The 15,376-nt window shown below is 44.2% G+C and overlaps 1 long non-coding RNA gene across 1 annotated transcript in view; it reads right to left on the bottom strand.

Moving 5' to 3' along the window:
• The window catches only part of LOC132005276 (uncharacterized), a 12,546-nt gene extending 3,539 nt beyond the window's left edge, over nucleotides 1–9,007 (bottom strand). Inside the window, exon 1 of the long non-coding RNA XR_009400771.1 lies at nucleotides 8,895–9,007. This is a non-coding gene — a long non-coding RNA (uncharacterized LOC132005276). The remainder of the gene's footprint in view (nucleotides 1–8,894) is intronic.
• Nucleotides 9,008–15,376: the final 6,369 nt, after the last annotated feature.

The raw sequence follows: 15,376 nt of genomic DNA, 5'->3' as shown, positions 1-15,376 counted from the left end.
ACCCGGCCAGGGCACAGGGCACTTCTCAAAGACTCAGATACCATTCCTGCTTCTGCTTGCCAGCTGGAACTTAAAAAACATCAACAGAGTGAGTGGACCACTGACTTTCAGACATCTAGTGTTTTAGAACCATAATGGATCTGAGGGATTACAAAGAATTAAGCCCTTAGTTCAAAAATAAGGGAAGGGGGGCGCTCAGAGGCAACTCTGGGCATGGCTAAGCTAACTTCCCACCCAGCCTTCCAAAATAAAGCCCCTCCCCTGGCTGCCCCGAGGGTTTTCATGATCCCCAGTCACTGTATTGCCAGGAATCTGGAGGGCAGCCTCAAGATACGTCACTAATTTAAAATCTATGATAAATATTAGAACATTTTAAGAGGCCCTGTGTAGCCTTCTAGTTCAGATCAATAGTACTCTGCCCACAATCATGGCTTTAGAGCTATTGTTTTAACAGAAGTGCAGAGAGAGGAATACAGTTGACCTTTGAACAATGTGGGGGGTAGAGGCCCTGAACCCCTGCATGATGGAAAATCTGCATTTAACTTTTGACTCCCCCCCCAAACTTAACTACTAATAAACTACTTTTAAACGGAAACCTTACGGATAACATAGACAGCCAATTAAACCGTATGCTGTATGTTACGGGTACTATATGCTGTGTTCTTAAGGCAAACGAGTGAAAAGAAAACTTTACTAAGAAAATCATAAGGAAAAGAAAATACATTTGCAGTCCTGTGCTGGGAAACGTCACCAAGTAAGTGGACTTGTGCGCTTCAAGCCCACTTTGTCTAAGGGTCAACGTAATTAGCATACTATTTGCTTCCCTGTAAGTGGGTGCTTCCGTCTTTGCAAGCACTTGGTAGGACAGAGTCTTTGAGGTCATCGTGAACAAAGGTCAGAGATAAAGAGCCGGACTCTCCCGCAAGAAAACATTGGCTATGTCAAGATTCACTTGGGCAGAAAACTTCATAAATTATAAACTAGTGGCATTTCCAAATGAGTGGCATTTTTTTTTTTTAAATGTTATGGTCCTTTGAGGTATGCGCAGTCTCTATGAAATGATTATATAAAGGACTGGTTTTATTACATGAGCTCACTTAGGATCTAGACCCCCCAGTCGGCTATTCTGGGGGAGGAAAAGGTGGCATAGTTGATGAAGAGGACGGTAACTGACTTTCTAGACCTGATTTCTGACTCTGGTTCCGCCTCTAACCAGCCTGTGGAACTGGGCATATTACTTTGTTTCTTTTGATCTTAGTTTACTGTCTAAAGACTTGCACTAAAGCGCCTCTCATCAGCTGCCAGATTTAGGAAAAACAAAAGTGAAACACACAGGCATCTAGATACATTTCAATATCAGATATTTTTTTCGTAGAAGTGTGTCCTGAGAAATATTCGGGCCATTCTTCTACTCTTCTCAAACTATTCATTGTGTTTCTGTAATTCAAATTGAGCTTGGGTATTGTGTTATTTTATCTGGCAACCCCAGTCTCTAAAATCCTTGCGATCTTAAATTTGAATTCTGTAATGAATGTATCTGAGTTGTATTTGTTTCTAAAAGAGAGTGGAAGTGATCCTCAGGGAAGGAGGAAGGGAGGGGGGGGGAGGAGAGAAGGAAGATGGGGGGCAGGGGGAAGGGGAGACAGAGAGACAATTCCCTGAGAATACCAGCAGATTTCCAGTCCACAAAAAGACAGTTGACAGCATCTAGAGGAACGCTGTGTTATAGAACTCTCATTTCCAGAGGCAGCCCCCTGAGAAAACAGCAGCCTTTCCTAATGGCCCTGAGACTAGATCCCTTGAAGGCCCAGGGAGCTCGGTCCCCCTGCCCCCCGCAGCTGTCTTCTACATAGGCAGTGTTGTGCTAGGGATAGGGGTGAAGAAAAATCAACTCTAGTCCTTTCAGAGCACAGAGGCAATTGGACGGAATCCTCGCCCTGTGCCACCATGCCACTATGCACGGAGAACCAGAGAATTCCCCCTACAGGGGCCTGAGCAAATCATCCTTTAGTGGAAGCCAGGGATGGTTCTGGGCGTCCTCTTTTTCCCTGTGTGAAGTGGAGACGGCGCCCAGCAGTACCTCCGTGGGTATGGGGAAGGGTGCAGGGTCGAGTACAGAGCAAGGCAGAGGCAAGGGAGGGAGATGCTGGAAGTCAGTGTTCCAGGATGGAAATTGCAGTTAGCAAAAGGCCTGGTAGCAGGAGGTGGGATGAAAATAAGAAGCGTTCCAACAGAGCCTTAAAAAATAATTGCAGATAACGCTTTATCCTGTGTTACGGTGTAAGGTCCCTCCCTTAAGAATAATGACCACCTCTCTGGACCATTTAGTCTGGGTCTTTTGCAATTTATCAGAGATGAGTTTCCTGGAGTCTGGGATCCCATTCAAGGCAGTGTGGAAACATGCACAAGCGTGTTGATTACATTTCCACAGTCCTAGCATTCCGCCCTTGAGAGGAGCCGTCCCTCCACTGATTTCTGGAATGGATGGGCAAACAGAGCCCCAGTGTCTCCAAAAGCACTTCAGCAACCCCCACTCACACACCCACACACCTATGCAGACATACAATGCCGGGCTTCTCTGAAATTCTACCTGCACCCAGAAGTGCTCTGAGCCAGAACCCGGGTGTGAACACAATACGGTTAGGACACCATGTCTTATAGACAGAAAGAAACGAGGAAAAACAACTCTTTGCTTTGGATGCAAATAAACTCAGCTTCACCTTTAATGCTGAAAGCCTGCGCCCTTGGCAAGATATCTGGAGACTGTTCCCAAAGTATTAATCTTCCTCGGCTTACATGTTAAATAGGTCTTTGGAAACTGTTTCTCTAGCACTGATTTTTCTCCCCAGTACAGTCTCCCTCTCTCTTCCCTTTTTAGTACAGTCAGAACTCCCCAGCAGCAGGAAGCCCCAGGGGACGGAGGTCAGGAAAGCTACTCCGGGTGGATTTCAGAGCCACCCCCTCTGTGGACGACGGTTTGGGCAGCCGGGCCCGCCGGCAGATGGCGCTGTGCCGCACGTTATGGCCCGTCGTGTGTGAGCCCGGAGCCCGGAGCCCGACGGCTCCAAGTTTCTAGTGCCATTCCTGGACCGAAACAAATGTTTGTGGAATTAAGTAGTGACTTCCTTTAGTCTGCGCCACTATTACTGGCCGTGTTTTCAGGCTCTAGATGTTAACATATGCCATATATTGGCTTTTGGGGTGAAATCGGGGGTTTCCAAGCACATTCTAACCCATCCTAATCTGCTCAGGTCAGCAAACGAAAGTCTGCATTTTCTGATAAAAATAACCCATAAAACTTCCATATTAAGAGCTAGAAGGGTTTGGAAGACAAAGAAATGCTGAAAAATGTAAGTAACCAGAGTGCCTCAGATTCTTCTTTCTAAATAAACAAGAGAGGGAGGGAATTTCTTTTACCAGTCTCAGGAATAAAAAAGCACCACACTGAACAGGAAAGCAGCTCAGGTCTTGGGTGGAAAGAGTCCGTGGCTACTGGGGGGTGCTAGGTAGGGGCTCGGGCTATATCACTGCTGAAGACACTTGAGTGAGACAATCACAGGTATTTCACTGTGGACAAAATTTAGGAGATGTGCTGGAGACCCAAGACTGTTGGTCTCGAAGTCACAGCCAGAGGCCATGGGTTTCCAGGACAAAGTTAACAACCCTGGATTAGAGTGGAATGAATCGCCAGGGCGTTTGCTCCCCCATGCCAAGTGGCCCCATTAGTTAGGGCTCAGTATGTATTTCACATCGCCATAAAATCCATCTTCTTAAAGTAAACAAGGCAAGGCTGCGTGCATCTCCAGCAAGACATATGAAGCTTTGTTTGGGATAATGGATTTGACATGAGTAAAAGCAGTGGGGATTAGATGGGCCCAGCAAGGATAAATATGACTAATTGTCATCTCCCTGCATCAGAATAAACAGGGCCAGCACCCTAGGCTGGGAGGACATGTTGGAGGAAGGGGGATGGGGGAGACTGTAATTGATCGGTAACTGATTGATAAAGCAGGGATGGAATGCAGTACTGAGGTTTCCTCTTGCCTGTGGATGTGAACATCACTGTTTTCCAGTTTCTGAGCATTTTATTACTCAGGTGGTACTGTGTCCAGCAGAGTGCGCCTGCGGCCATCTGCCCTAGGCACGATTACTTTGGACTTCTCTTTCTTAATGTTGATTAAACTTTGGAAATTGGCAGGACATCCTGGTCATCTTTTACACAAAATGGACAGGCTTTCCAATCTTCTCTTGGACTTTTTAAAAAGTTTTCATCCAGTGGCCCAGTCATTTCTCTTTATATCCTTTAGAGATAATGTTTAACTTTCTTAAGCCACTTTATGGTTTTATTTTGCTGATAAATCAAGAGCTATGGCTGTGTGGATTTATTTTTCTTGGGTAATTTATAAATATATCCAGTACTGAAATACATCCCTTTAAAGTAAGAACTGTTACCAGACTTTGAAACTTAATCATTCAAAACAGTAATTATGTTTAAGGTGATCGAATAATATGACAAGGTAAATTCATTTACTAACATATGGTTTTTAACATTTGATGCTTGGTCTTTTTTCAACCTGTTTTCATTTTTAAAGCTGAAGTTCAAAGGCATTTTTCTAGCCAAATGTCATTTATTATGTCGACGTATGCTGTTTATCCCGTGAATATTGTCAACAGAGTGATATGAAATGGTAGTTTTGTGACTAATAGCAATATTTAAGGCTTACCAAATATTACAAACATTGCAGATTCTATCCTTAATATCCAGAAGCTGATTTTGGATCCGATTTAGAGCTATGTTTCAAACAGAGCCACATTAAATTTAAAATTAGTCAAGGATTACAGTTTGCTATGAAGAATGTCTCCACCCCCAATATGAGTGAATGTCATCAAAGTGAAAGGGAAAAAAAAAGGAAAGACAAGAAAAGATGTGATTGTTTTGACACAAGTGAGAGAAGCTTAGTGTCGCTTCATTTTTAACCTCATTTCAAATTATCTTTTAACCACCCTGATATTTCTGCATAGAGATAATCACATCTCATCAGCCTTCTCAAAACCCGGCAGCTCCATACCCAGGGCTAATGCTTGTTAAATCATATTGCTAAACGAATGGCTACAGCTTCTGCAGCAGACAGATGGAAATCAGCTTCGCCGGACGGCCTCTCTACGCCCCCCGCTCCCGCCCCCCGCCCCATCATTCAATGTTATTTTGTTTCCCTGGGTAATTTTAATCTTACATAAGGTGTGTGGATGTTTTTTTCCTAGAAAGGCAGGACAGGAATTCAAAAAAATGTAAAAGCAGATCTGCCCTATAGGTGATGAGAGACCTGTTGAAATGGTCCTGAGAAAATAAACACTCGGATTCACAGGCACACAGAATAGAAGAAAATCATTCTCAAGGAAGGCAGGGAACCCTAGGACTTCCAGAGAAGAAAAAAGATCCCCTGGTTTTAAACAGACACCAGCAATTACTCCTCACATCGGTCCAGAATTCACCTATCACTGAGGTTTAACAAACCCATCAAGAAAACTGGGCTTATTTATTTTGGTAGTTTTGCATCTGCGGATAGAAAGGCAAAAGGCCGCTGCCTCCCATTTGAAAAACTTAGCGTGAAACCAGCTACCTTATCTCTACAGGATTTGCCTTAACTGCACTTCCTCTCACTTTGTCATTTAATTTGTAAGGTTTCCAAATCAGAGTGACTATCATCTATTAGTCCCCCTGGTGACAGAGGGCAGGGCGTTGTTGTATCTGAGTTAATAAAGCAGAAATCCAAGCCTAATTACTGGTGAGATAAACCAGGCTGGCAGGGTCTGGAGCTATCTACACCCAGACGTTTTGGAGTGAGACCCTGGGCACCGAGAACACGCAGAGACCAAGCCAGTTGGAGCACATTTATTTTCATAGAGCAATGCTGATAAATTTCGCGACCACCTTCGTTGGGGGATCATGTGTTTAGTGTGCATCTATAGGGGGAAGCAAGTGTGTATTCATTAATCAAAAGAGATAATGGGGGACAAAGGTGCGTCATAACTGCAAGGGGCAAAACAAACAGAGAGTGGCATTTTTGTCCCAAGGACATGTATGTATGTTTAAAGATAGTCTACATAAGCAGGCACTAAACAACTCACGGGGCATGGGAGGGGGTGAGAGTCTGAGAGAAGGAGAAGGAAATCTGAGAACGCCTCTCTGATGACAGCAGGGACACCATGGAAAGAATCCCTCAATATAGGTAGATTACAGATACAGTGTAACGTACAGAATCATACTGTATGTGGCATAATGACTTAACTTCTATAGAATAGAATCTGATTGAAAGTCTGATTTACTGATTATTCAGAGAGTCACACTGTGTTGTTATAGGCCCCTCTCCTGCATATGACTGGACCATATCTATGCAAATTGCATAGGCGTGCTGAGAAACTTCCCCATCCAGTGTACTTTTCCCTGTGTATTACGCAAGACTCCGACACTGTTGTCCTTACTACCAGCCTTCTCGCTGCCCCTCCTTCAAAGTAAACAAACAAAAAATGCCCACCTCTATGGTGAAAATCACCAATATTTAAGAGATGTTCAGAAAAAGAAAGAGAGAGAAAATAAAATAATAATAATAACCCAGTCCCTGGCTTCTGATTTGGATGGTTACAATTATCTGTGGATACTGTAGCAAGATCTGAGAAACTGTGTTTGGAGAGTGAATCTATTAATGCAGCTTTGTCCAACAAATATTAAAATTGCAAAGTAATTTGCCCATTTGACAATGGCTAATGAACTTAAGTATGCAGAATGAACTTTAATAATTGAGGAAATTGTGCAATTACACTGAAAGCAGCTGAAAATTACAAATAAAATTAACTCTCTAGTTTAGCAAGAATATTACTGCTTCTATTACCAGCCACTTTATGTGGGTATCAAGAAAGTCTGGAAAGTTTCAAGTGACTGTACATTTATTGTGATGATTACTCATTTTTTTAAACAGAAATGAGCCCTAATAATTCTTTTCCCCAATATGTTTCTGGATTACCATGTGGTTGGAATTACACAAAATGTCTCACTGGCAGGGTATGTTTTAATTTTGATTTCAGGTTTATGATCCTATCTGTGTCTATTTTCAATTTAAATGGATTACATTCAGCAAAAATCCTTTTACTACCCTGACTTGGCTGTCTCATACTATTAGGCTGTATATGTTCGGCTTCTACAAATCTGTTAATACATAAAACCATCAGAAGCTTCTTATGTTCGAACCAGGTTAGACCGAAGACATCAGATTAATATTTGATAATATAGAAGGGCCCTTAATCAGGCTTGCTTATTTCGTGACAGAATGTTTCTGTAATTATCATAATTGTTGTGCTAAATATGTTTGTCTTTGTATCTGGCTTTGGGCATAATCTTCTCTCTTGAAAGCCACTCAATGTGGGACTTGAGATTCCTGCACAAAACCCAATTAATATTAAGATGACAAGCCCCGATGAGCTCCAAAGAGGGAACAGCTGAACAGACTCTAACATTCTTAAGTACAGATACTTGAGTGATCAAGTACATCTAAGGCAGACACACAATTCAATAATCCCTTTCTCAAGAAAGTCAAGAGGCCTGAGAGATACGAAGGAAATCAAAGGAACACATCAGAAAGAAAATGAAGGGTCTGGTCCTGTAGCGTCTCTATTAAAATGCAAAAGTTATGGATTTTTTTCGGGGTGATGGGAACCTTTTCTGTTTTTATTGATTTCTTTTTATAGCTTGATGATTTCTCTAAGATTATCTTAAAAGCTTAAAGAAAAAAGGGGCCTCATCAAAAGGTATCTGGCATGACAGGAACATATACAGTTTGGGTTAACGTGATGAGGGAGGGTGCCGGAAGTCCGGGGAGAAAGGGATCCTGCTCCTGCATCAGCCCCCAGGGAAGGTCTGCAGCCTCCACAGTAAAATGGAAATGTCATTGCCACATTCCGGGGCCTGTGGCCAACCCACCGTGCCCGCCCCTGGGCCAGTAAGGAGAGAAGAATGACAGGCTGGGCATGCCTGCGTGCTTCCCCAAGAACAGAGTGCTAACGTGCTCCATTAACAAACGTATTTCCGTTGGTGTTGTATAAAGCGGTCACCTTCGTCCCCTGACCCCCCATTTCCTAGCCTCGCGGGTGACTCCTTGGATTTACAGCTAAATTCACTGTCCAGAGGTGACATCCTAACCCATTGATTTGCAATCTGAAATTGGTTTCCTGTCACTTTAAAAGTGAGGCACTAAGGGGCAGTAAAAACAAGGCAGTCGGAGCTAAATGGAGCTATAGTTCAGGCTCTGGGCCATTACACACTACCTTTCCAATGTATTTATTACATTAAGAAACCTCTGCAGTGCACTTTAAATGGCCAGCGACACCCTCTTAGATGACTTATTGCTCTGTGAAATCAGGTTTGTAGAAACTCTTTCACATGTGCCAAAACAAAACAAAATCTGGTACACCCGTGTCGGTGCCCAGGAACGTTCCAGGACCTGTCCACGGGGTCTCCGCACACTGCTGTGCCCGGCGCACGGGCAGCACACAGTCTCCATTGCCGGGCACAGAGCCTCGCCGGAGCTCACTCAGCTCGGGCACCACAAAAAGTGAAACCAACCAGTGTGACACCCTGGCTACTTGCCCGATAAATCCGGGGGAGCCTCTGAGGCCGCCTGCCCCATGTCGGGGTCTTGTCCCAAGGGGAGAAGGGCCAGTGGTACATGTACTCCTACCGCCCCCACACGTGACATCCCGACAGGTCTTTTCAGATGCTTGTCTTTACAGTCACCAGCAAGGACCAGGGATAACTCTTGTCCAAGCTACCCAGTGTGGGTAGCAGTCCATCTCCCCGGTGCAGCCTTCCATTTCCCGAGATGCAAGTGGCGGAGAATTACCGTGCAGATGTGCTCGGAGATTCCTCCTGTGAAGCCAGACACACAGATCCCTTCCAGATTCAGCTCCTGGCTGGGCCTAGAGCCTCCATTTCCTTTCTCTGCTTGTCACAACAAGGCAGGATTTCTCGGGAGAGAGAGAAAAAGAGAGAGAGAGAGACCCTCACCTGGGAGGTACGGAGGCTCAGCGCACCGTGACATCGAAATAGACTCTTCGCCGCACAAGCACGGACGAGCCTGCTCGCGGAGCGAATTGCCCCCAAATTGTGAGATATTTGAAACAAAGTGTGTCCCTGTTGCCTTCTGGGGTTCCTGCTAATTAATATTCAAAAGACTCGAAGAGGAAAAATGGATACCTAAATCATACATATGTATATGCCTTTTAAGCTTTATTATAAAGGCAAAATAACCCCTTACTTGGTTAAAATCCAACTTGAGTCAACATACAAAGGTAACTGCACTGTAGTACTAGACATATCTGATTATGTAGGCAAGTTCCTGCGCCACCAGAATCTCTCAATAGTAATTATTATGCCAAGCACCCTGTTGGCACAATTACACTAAAGCTCTAATTAGTAGCAGTAAGATTAGAACCCCTACATGTTAAATCTGTAGAAGCAACGCTGAGTGAAGGATTTAAAACAGTTTCAAAACATTGTATTGTCTTTATTACAGTCTTTATACTTCAGTAAAGAAGGGTTTTCTATAAAATGCACTTAAAATAATCTGGTCCTGTCACTAAAAATAGGAAAGATAAGGTAATTGCAGTCAAACCTAGCGAGTCGACTTGCTACCTAGGTGCATTAAATCGAAAATGACAAATCTCGTGAACTCCAGTGGGAGAGACATACTTCCTCCCTGCTGGACGCATTGGTATTTTTCCAACCATCAGCCAGGGGAACATGCAGGGGCCATACTTGTCATGGGCGGTTTTCTCATTACCTCCGAGAAGCCGGGAGGCAGGCGACGTGCATCGGGAGCGGATCTTCCTCGCCCATCTGATTGCAGCATCAGGAGATTTACCTGTTTCCTTAGAGACTGCGACATCCACTTTGAACACAGCACAGGGCTCCTCCCCTCCGGCTGAGACAGCGCCAGGCTCCTTAGCTACCCGCTGGGTGCAAAGCTGGACATCCGGGTCCTGAGCTGAGGTCTCCAGGGGGAAGGGAAACCAACCCCCCACCACCCCAGCACAGAGGTCCCCCCAACCCTGGGCAAGCTGAGAACCGGCTGGGGGTCTGCAGCACACACCGGAGGGTTTGGGGAAAGCAAAAACAGCCAGGACTCCTTAGAGTCCCAGCTCGAGAGAGAGAGAGAAAGAGAGAGAGAGAGAGAGAGAGAGAAGGAATGCGTACACGGATTGCCAACAGGCCAGGTGTATGTATTTGGACTGGGAATCTTGCGATGGGATTTTCCCATGAAACTGAGTCGTCACGACTGTGTAAAAGGTTTTAAGGGAGCAAACCTAGAAGCTCAGCGGGAGGGGAAAACAAAGCCATTTCTTCTGCCTCATAGTTTCCAACCCCCTGGCCACCCCCTCCCGTACCCCCCACCACCACTTTCCAGTAATAATTAGGTTTGGAGGCTCAGCAAACCCTGAGAGTTGCCAGATCGGGGCAGGTAGAGGCTGCTGGGGGCCCTGCCTCATCGTCTACTGTCTCACCCACCCACCCAGCTCCAGTCATGGGCAAAAATACCTGGTCCTGGTCAGCCTGGCAATCCCCCCCCCCCCCCAACCAGGTGGAACAGGAGTCCTGAGCACAAAGGAGGTGCGTTGGAGGCCCCAGGAGCTGTTGGGTGTTAAAGAATGTATCCACCTGTGGGCAGAAATTGGCCTTCCTACTTTGAGGATGAGATCTTAACAACACTGCTATTCTGCAGTAATCTGTCCATAAACCTATAGCCACAGGACAAACGTGTGAAAAATTTGCCTGAGCTTTTCCACTGGAGCAAATGCATTATTTATTTCACTTCGGAAATGCTAAGCCAAACGACTGGCATTCTAGGATGAAAATAAGAGACGGAAATCTCTAAACGTTACCTTGGTGTCCCTAAACGGCACTTCTTTCCCTCCACCAACAAATTTTCCACGATTACAGCAATAGTTAGTGTCTATTTGTAGAGCAGACGTATATAGAGTTTAGAAATGTGTAGCCTAACAGCTGTAAAACTGTCTACAAGAATGTGCAGTGATAACGGGGCAGAAGTCAGAGGATAGCCTCTGAATCTTAATAATTCTATTACTCAGCCATATGTTATATCTGGAAGTGCTCTTTACTGTAAAAGAGAAGATCGGGGAGAGTGTGGTACTTTCTAGCTCCTATATTTTATGTTGGCTTCTCTTCCAGAGCCCCAGACTGAGGGAAGGAAGTGAAAACAGCCTTCTGCCTCACAGGTTATCTTATTGCCGTCATAATTCCAGTATTTATATGCATGCATGTTTTATCTACAGAAGATATCCACATGAGAGCTGATCTTTCTGCAACTGTTACAGAACTATTAAACATATATTAGCGTGGTCATTTTTATTTAATGGAAACAAATAACAGTTAATCTTATTGGAAGGGTTAAGTGGGTTTACTTGGTAAAGGGCAAATCCCTTTGGATGCTTTCTTTTTTGAAGAAAAGCTGGGGTTGCTGACAGATGGTCTTTGTCTGAGTGTAGCTGAGGACAGATACAGTTTCTTTTTACACATTTATGAAAGTTGTAGATATAGATGCTTGGTAATATGCAGTGGCCTAGGACAAAGAGCAAGCTTGATGGGCAGAGAGGATTAGATTTCAGATCAGTGACAGATGGCTGGCTTAGCAGAGTCAGATAAAATTAAAAGGGGGGTAGGGGATGGATAAAAAGAAGCCACTTTCCATGTAAAAGTTACATCTCTTAAGACAATGGCAGCATGCAACATTCAGCTCTCTTCCCACAGGGTGTCAAATTCCTAGATTTAAATTCCTGCTTGAAATAGGCGTTTTATTTTGGTCTGGGGTGAAGAGGTGGGGTCATTCTGTGTTGACCAAGTTTATCAAAGGGAAACTAAGAAACAAGGTAATTAACAATTTGCCTTTCAACTTGTCCTGAGGCAGAGAGTACTTTCATTTGCAAAATCGCCCTGGATATTTGCATGTGGGTTCTCACTCACACCATTCCTACCCAGCTGGAGCAGATTTTTATAAGCCTATCGGTAAAATCCACGTTTTTGCTTACTCCGTACACGCCATTTAAAGCTCTAACATCACTATAACCTTCGTCAAATAACCATACAACATATTTAGTGTTAATTTGTCACACTGAAATTATTCATCGGTGTCTTGAGTAAGTCTGATGATATTTATGGGTTATGCCATTCCATGTTTTCTGGCCATGCAGTTTGCTAGACTTCATAGATTTACTGTGTCTGCTTTTTTATGACTGACATAGCAATAACCAGATTGCAAAGATATTTATGTTGTTTGTGGCTTAGCAAGATAATTAAAGGATATAAATTAATCAAGTGCAATTAATTAGAAACTTTATGTTCGCAGCAGTCCTTCTTTGCATGTATAATTTATATTTATTGATTTCCTGGCTTTCATTAGCCTATGAGATAACAGCAAAAATGCATTAGAGAAGAAAATGTACAATTAGCGCGAGAGTGAACCTTGGCATAATGGATAGATCAGCACATGTTTGGGGCAAATATAAAGCTTTGTTAACTGTCATAAGCAGTTACAATTGATGAGTGGTATTTCCCTACATATCTTTCAGCTGATTAACGGCGTTTTTAAAGAGTCGCCTTAATGGGAAGCTGATAGGTTGGCTAAATTTACATTTTAATCAGAGTATTTATGATAGAGGCAGCCCCAGAAACTCATTGGCAGAGGGTGAGGCGACATTCCCTGAGGGACTGGGGCAGGGAGTTGGCTTGGGAATATGTCCACTCACCTATTACTTCTCCTGTTATTCATCCAAAAGCGTCTGTCTGGGGAAGGGGCGAGAACTCCAGTAGCCTCCTCCCCACTGGCCACACTTCCACACTCCCGTTAATCTCCCGGAGAAAGGGCCAGACGCTTGCTGTGTCCAGAGAATGGAACCCTGGTCACACTTGCATGTCTTCTGTCCCTGGGTGTCAAATGCCAGCGCCATGGGTGGCCAAGCGTGGCCAAGCATGGCTCCCGAGCTTCCTCACCAAGGATTTCACAGAGGAGGGAGCAATATCTTGGCCTGAGGAGCCTGCTTCTCCTATTTCCTCAGTGGGTTGACAGCCAACCCAACGGACTCCAAAGAGACCACAGAAGAGACCACAGCGTCAGACCCAGAGGGACGTCTGCTCCCGTACGTTACTCAACAGCTGCCATTTTAAGCCCAGAAGCAGGGCCTGTATCTGAATTGTAAGCCATTAAAACCCTGGTTCTATCAGGCAAGAACAGGAGTTAGAATGTGGAACAGTCAGTTCTTTCCTCCGAAAGGAAGTAAAAAAGGCAACCCTCATGTAGCAATACCTTTCTCCTCCCTTTGGAGGAGACGGGAGGGTCCCTCCTCTTTAATTCCTGTCAGAAGACTGAAGTGGCAGCTTCCATCCCCCTCCTGAGCAATCACATGTTCCGTAGTCAGGAGGGGAGACAAAAACTGTCTCCTAGGCTAATACTCTCTTTCCACATCATGGAGGCTGCAGGGCCAGGTTGGATCTTTTTATTAAAAGACACTCTCTAAGAGGGTGTCATGGGCAGTCCACAACAAAACACCTCAGGACTGGACAATTAGCAAGGCCACAGAATGGGATTCATGTCCGGCTGGTGCATTGGCCCTTAATGGGCATCTCTGCAGGAGAGAACCTATTTCTTGTTGTTCCCACATGGAGATGGGACAATAGGGCCGGACAGCCGTGTTTTATGTTTAGCGGACATTCCCAACGTGGTCTTTATACTAAAGACGGTCAGGAAGCCTTCTGGAAAGAAAAACAAAAGAGCTTTCCCCCAAGGGAGCTCATTCCTGATTCAGAGACAAACCAGGGAGGTCTTCAGCTGAGTCAAGGATTTGAACTCTTGAACAGAGCAGGACTGGGGGCCTGGTCTTTCTCAAGCAAGGACAAAAGCCATTGCCTTGAGTCTTGCTAAACGCTTTCCCTCTACCTCTCCTTTCGGCTCCCGGGCAGCGCAGGGTTCAGAACCCCACCCCTGCTTCCTGGTGGAACCTCGTAAGAGTAGATCGGATATTGACCGAATCTTCCAGGGCTGTCCTTGCCCGGGGGGCCATTCGAGTTGAATCGCATACACCAAAGCTAGGCTACAAATAAGAAATTATTTTTCATTCCTCTCAGGGAGAAGAAGCCACAAATGAGCAAATATGAGATTAATATAAGTGAGGGAGGATACAGTTTCTGCTTTATGTGGTGATAAGCCCCTTTTTTTTCCTTTTCATACTAATTATTATTATCATTATTAGTATTATTTTACCCCTCAATTGCCTTAGGATGGTATCCAAGAGGAAGAGCTTTATCGGCGGCTGAGAGCTCCACAGTATTATTTATTTCATGTAATAAAATGTATGTAATGATCATGATTAATGTTTGTTTATTGTTGTATCATTGTGTTTGCCTTCCAGTCTCAGTGTGATACTGGTTTAATTAAACTAGGGAGAAGGTGGGTGTGGGGTTGGGTGACAGCCTCCAGAACTTTGTACTGTAATGGAGTCTGCGCTTGGTGGCCCTCACGTGTCGATTAAGAGGACGATGTCCCCATCAATGACCGATTCTGTGTGTTCTTTTAAAGGCAAGTCCATTCGCCGCCCTTTATTGTGTAATTTACAGATGAATTTGTTGTGCCTCCGACCAAATGCTTTTATGTACAGAAATTGCAATGACAGTAGAAATTATGGTAATTGAAGAGCGCTCTATTTTAGGTTTCTCTCTGTTCACATGAAATGATCATCAGCATCTCTCTCGGCCATAATCGTGCCCCAGATTCCAAATTATTTTTTATTAGTTTGTTATCCAGTTTAACTGTTCAGGGAAGAGAAGGACTGAGAACAGATAGTGAATATCGTCTCTGCTAGTGGCTGATTATCTACCCGAAGGAAAAATGAGATCGTCCCAAGGTGGGGGGCTTTTTTTTTTTTCCTGATTCCAATGCGCATTTCTGATGCACCCAAAACCAGTTTGCCAAAGACTCCTATTACACAGTTTCATCATTTCCTGGGGAAAATCAAATGGGTGTCCTAAATGGAAGCCAATAGAGCTTTGAAATAAACTATTGTATTTCTTAAAGTTCTTAAAGCTGAATAGATATGCGCCCTAACATTTAAAAGTACTTTACTGTTTACAAGGCATTTCCATGTCTATTATTTACACAGTATTATCCCCATGATATATGTGTGATAGTGGGTACATTCTCAGCAGCTTGCTTTTTTCCTTCCTTTTATTTTTTTTTTTTCCAAATTTTGAGAGAGAGGCAGGGGAGGGGCAGATGGCGAAAAGAGAGAGAGAATCTTAAGCAGTCTCCACACCCCG

The sequence above is a fragment of the Mustela nigripes genome, chromosome 17, assembly GCF_022355385.1.
Source record: "Mustela nigripes isolate SB6536 chromosome 17, MUSNIG.SB6536, whole genome shotgun sequence".
NCBI classification, from domain to species: Eukaryota; Metazoa; Chordata; class Mammalia; order Carnivora; family Mustelidae; genus Mustela; species Mustela nigripes.
Note: the sequence above shows the minus strand (reverse complement) of the source record. Positions and strands in the feature narration are given on the sequence as shown.